Consider the following 4,805-nt stretch of genomic DNA (forward strand, 5'->3'; position numbering starts at 1 on the left):
TGTTGTTTGTACTTTGTTTTAATTTTTTTTTCAACACAGCATCATACTGTGTTAAAGCTGAAGTCTGAGTAAAGGTTAAAGCTGGGTGGGGAACGGTTGTATCAAGGCTTAATTTATTGCACTGACAAGTAAAGTAATACAAAGTAAATTTGTTTTGCTTAATCTTGGCACCTTTTGTGGTGTATCACTATTAAGTGAGCAGGAAAATCCTGGAAATGGCTGTGAGTACAGATGTGTGGGAGCGAGGCTGGGAGACACCACCTCTCTGTCGCCTAATCAATACAGTTCAGTGCTGTCTGTGAGCTGATGAGATGATGGTGTGGGAAGGTATCAGATGATGTCTTCTCGGGGTGTGTGAAGCTCATTTAGGACAGTACAATAAGCTCAAGTGGAAACAGCTCTGGGACTTTGGCCTGTTCCAAGAAGTAGGTTTACAGAGTTATCTGGATAAAAATATGAAATCCCCTCAGATTTATTTCATGGATTGATGCAGAAGGACTTGTTACTTAGGAAAGAATTTCAAATAATCCAACCTGTCTTTTAGAAAAGGCCTTGAACTTTGCTTTGTGTGTGTTTGCGTGTGTGTTTTATGCTAGTTGCAGGGTTATGATTTATTAGTGTCTGTAAGGGAAAGTTTGGGTATTGGGCTTCTTTGTGTTTCCTGCAAAAACATTTCTGTTTATGACTGTCCTCCTGAAAATGATGGCGTTAGTCACTAGTGCAGACAGCTGAAAACAACTTTGTCTGCATTCAGGGCCAAAGCAGAAGGTAGCGTGACTTCATTATTTGGGAGGGGGCTTGGAGTGAATACATAGGCCCACCAAGTATGTAACCAAAGAGACCTTAGATTACTTCAGATTTTTTGACAAATATAATGACTCATGACCACAAACTTAATTATTTCATTGATGCAGATTTTATGCACATTAGAAAAGTTAGATGGAAGCAGTCAGCTAAAAAGAAAAGAAAAATAAAACAGTTTCAGTCAGGATTTGCACAGTTGCAATGTTTACAGTCAACATTGGTGGGCATGCTCGATGTTTGGGATTGAACACGTCATGAGACGTGAGACATTAGACATGCCACTGGTCTGCAATTTAACTGACTGCCGCCTGAACTTTTCTCAACTTTCCACAAATTATGTTATTACAGCAAAACCGTGGAGCCACATTGATGTGCAAGGTGTCACCTCATTCACAGTAGATAAGCGAGACAACTGACGCCTGAAATTATTATTATTTATTCCTACCCTAGTAAAGATCATAACAACAATCATCTGTTTATGCTTGTAGAGATCAAATCAATTAAAATTCAGATAATGCTACCAATTTACCACAAAAACATCCCCAGTTCTCTTTCCAAGTTCGGTTAAATTCCAGTTGAATTGGATCAAATTAAAATCTTTTTAAATTTATTTCAGTCATGTTCATTTTAGTGAGATGCCAGTTTGTACTAAAGTTGTTTTGCTTCAGAATCCGATGAAGTGAACATGCTCATAGCAACATTATCAATGCTCGCTGGCATAAAAAAACAGCTGAAAATCATTCCTAAAGATTTTTTTTTTCCTTTCTTAAACTGAAGTATAACTCAGAATTGTTCCAGATTGATTTGATAAATGGATTGAAACCAAATTTATTCAAGAACGATAACAGTATTAATATCATCACATGGCAATCGTTGTCATGTTCTAGAAAGGTGTCTTGGTGTCATAGAGCCAATAAGATGTTAGAAACCTTCCTCAGAGGTTTTCTCCATATTAACATGACAGCATCACACAGTTGCTGCAGGTTTGTCGGCTGCATCCATGATGAGAATCTCCCGTTCCACCACATCCCAAAGCTGATCTACTGGACTGAGATCTGGTGGCTGTGGAGGCCGTTGGAGTCCAGTGAACTCATCGTCATGTTCTAGAAAGCAGGTGGAGATGATCTGAGCTTTGTGACATGGTGCATTATCCTGCTGGAAGTAGCATCAGAAGATGCTCCACTGTGGTCATAAAGGGATGGACATGGTCAGCAACAATACTCAGGTAGGCTGTGCTGGTTAAACCAGGCCATGTTGGTACTAAGGGGCCCAAAGTTGGCCAAGAAAATACCCCCCGCACCATTACATCAGCAGCAGCCTGAGGAATTAATCCAAGGCAGGATGGTTCCATGTTTTTTTATGATGTTTCCACCAGATTCTGAGTCTAGCATCTGAATGTGGAGCTGAAATGGAGACTCATCAGACCAGCAACGTTTCTCCATCTTCTATTGTCCAGTGTTGGTGAGTGTGTGTGAATTGTAGCCTCAGTTTCCTGTTCTTAGCTGACAGGAGGCACCCGGTGTGGTCTTCTGCTGCTGTAGCCCATCTACTTCAAAGTTGGACGTGTTGTGTGTTCAGAGATGCTATTCTGCAGATCTTAGTTGGAACCAGTGCTTATTTGACTTCCTGTTGCCTTTCTATCATCTCCAACCAGTCTGCCCATTCTCCTCTGACATTTTGATCCAGACCACTGCTGTTCACTGGATATTTTCTCTTCTTCAGATCATTCTCTGGAAACCCTAGAGATGGTTGTGTGAGAAAATCCAAGTAAATACTCAGACCAACAACCATGTCACATTCAGTCACTTAAATCCCCTTTCTTCCTCATTCTGATGCTCACTTTGAACTTCAGCAAGTCGCCTTCACCATGTCTACATGACTAGATGCACTTGACACATAACATAGCACTTGAACTAGTGTTTCTAGTACTAGTGTACAAAGTGACCGATTAATGTATATCTTGAGTCAATCAAACTGATAGAAAAGTCAAGTCACAAATCTAAAAACACTGTTGGTCATGAAACTGGCCACCAGCAAAAAATAATAATAATAATAATAAAAAATTGGAACAAAATTAATAGACACAGAAAGTCTATTAAAGTTATTTTCTAAACCAGCAAACCACATCAAAAGCAAGACAAATGAGATAAAATACCACAACATGAGTAAGGCTGCTTATGATTTCATTATCAGCACATACTGAACATTTCTCACCTGCGTAAACACAGCTTTGTGCACAGGTCATGTGTTGATTCTTTCTTTTGACAGTTTGACAGAGAACAGGATTTTTGCTTTAGAGAGGCTAACTAATGAGTTCAAATAATGGGTTTAATAACTGGAACTAGTTACAAGTTTTTATTGAGAGAAACTCTGAGTCGTTTTCTGCATAATAATTTTTAAAAGCAGAGGCTTTTTCGTATTTCAGTACACTGAGACTGTGACAAATTCTGGTTCATACTTCTGTCCATGTTACCGGGTGTAATGTGGGGAAGGGAGGTGCTGGAAATCAGAAAGCTAATCCTACACTGACAACAGCTCCATTTAATACTCTACAACAGTGCATCATATAACAGGGTGGAAACTATGTAAGATTTGGTGCAGAAAGTCTGCATACATTTGCCACATCAGGTCAGAAATATGTCAGTTATGTCTTCACATCTTATTTCTGCTGTTGCTAAGCAGCAAAAAACTGTTTTTGTGGGTTCAAAAGGGTTTCAGTTGTAGTTAATAGATAATTGTCTAAATGTCTAAAATAAGAATTACTGCCTTGTGCCTACCTGCCCTGTCCTTGTATCAGCTGTATAACTTAAACCTTGTCATTTTAGAATAATGTCAACCACAACTGAGCATCTAGGGAAAAAAGGCACATGTGCGTTTTAACCCTGACAAATGACCTACTTTAGCCTGTTGGTATGAGACCAGTCCCTATTCTAATGAGAAATCAAGAGGGAGGTTTGGTCCAGCAGGAGGAAAAAAAGAGGCAGGTGCAGGAGGAAATAGATTCTTTCCCAGAGCTTCAAAGTGGGGTGGTTTTTCGCCTGAACTGCATCCAAAATTCATAAAGTAAACACATGTTTGGCGCACATGTGCAGCACCAACACACAGGTTGACACACAAAACACCCACTTCTCTCCCACCAGAGTGATGGATCGTTTCCTGTCTGGTCACCAGCGCTGGTATAATGTTGTTCTTGAACAGAGATAAGTCACAGGAAGGAAAGCTGCCTGTTCACTCTCATGCTAATACTCTCCACGAAGGGCTTACGTTTCCGTCCGTTAGCCACTTGTGTGTGCATGAGCATCCTTACAAGTGTGTGTGATAAATGGACTCCAGTAAGATCAAATAAAAGTGGAATTTATTTAAACAGAGTCAAAGGCTTGAACTTGCATTCATTACATAAAAGCATTAATGTCAGGCCTTGCAGCTGTAAAAACCACCGCAGCATAGCTTCTCCCAGCATATTCATAACATAAACATTGAAGCCTGTTCAAGGATTAGTTTCAGGTTTGAAGTATTCTTGTAACTTTTTGTTTTTTTGCTCATTGCACCTTCAAGCTACAGTCAAAGGACCACCCAAAAGTTGTTTTCTGAGGACAGCAATTACCTCAACATTGCACTGACTAACACACATGCATGGATGCAGTGGCCTACAAACATTTGTGAGACCAAGTGTTGGGGGATTCCCAGAGGGTGGTTCACAGTCAGAGTGAGGTCACCTCATTCTGTAGTGTTGCACACACAAACCCCAAAACTTCTGGGTGAAAAATATATTGAAACATGTCCACTTCAGATACACCCCAACAGTCATACACAGTCATGAAGTTCTGGAGAATATTAAATATTGGTTTAAACGCATAAAGCATCTTGATATGTTGGGAATCACCTCCATTTGTTTTTTACAGCTCTGGCAATTTGGGTCTTTGAAAGACTATTCAACACTGAGCTACAATATGAGCTTATGTGTGATCAGTGCTGTTCAAGTTACACATTCACTTTGTTCC

This window comes from Melanotaenia boesemani, chromosome 12 (assembly GCF_017639745.1).
Source record: "Melanotaenia boesemani isolate fMelBoe1 chromosome 12, fMelBoe1.pri, whole genome shotgun sequence".
NCBI lineage: Eukaryota > Metazoa > Chordata > Actinopteri > Atheriniformes > Melanotaeniidae > Melanotaenia > Melanotaenia boesemani.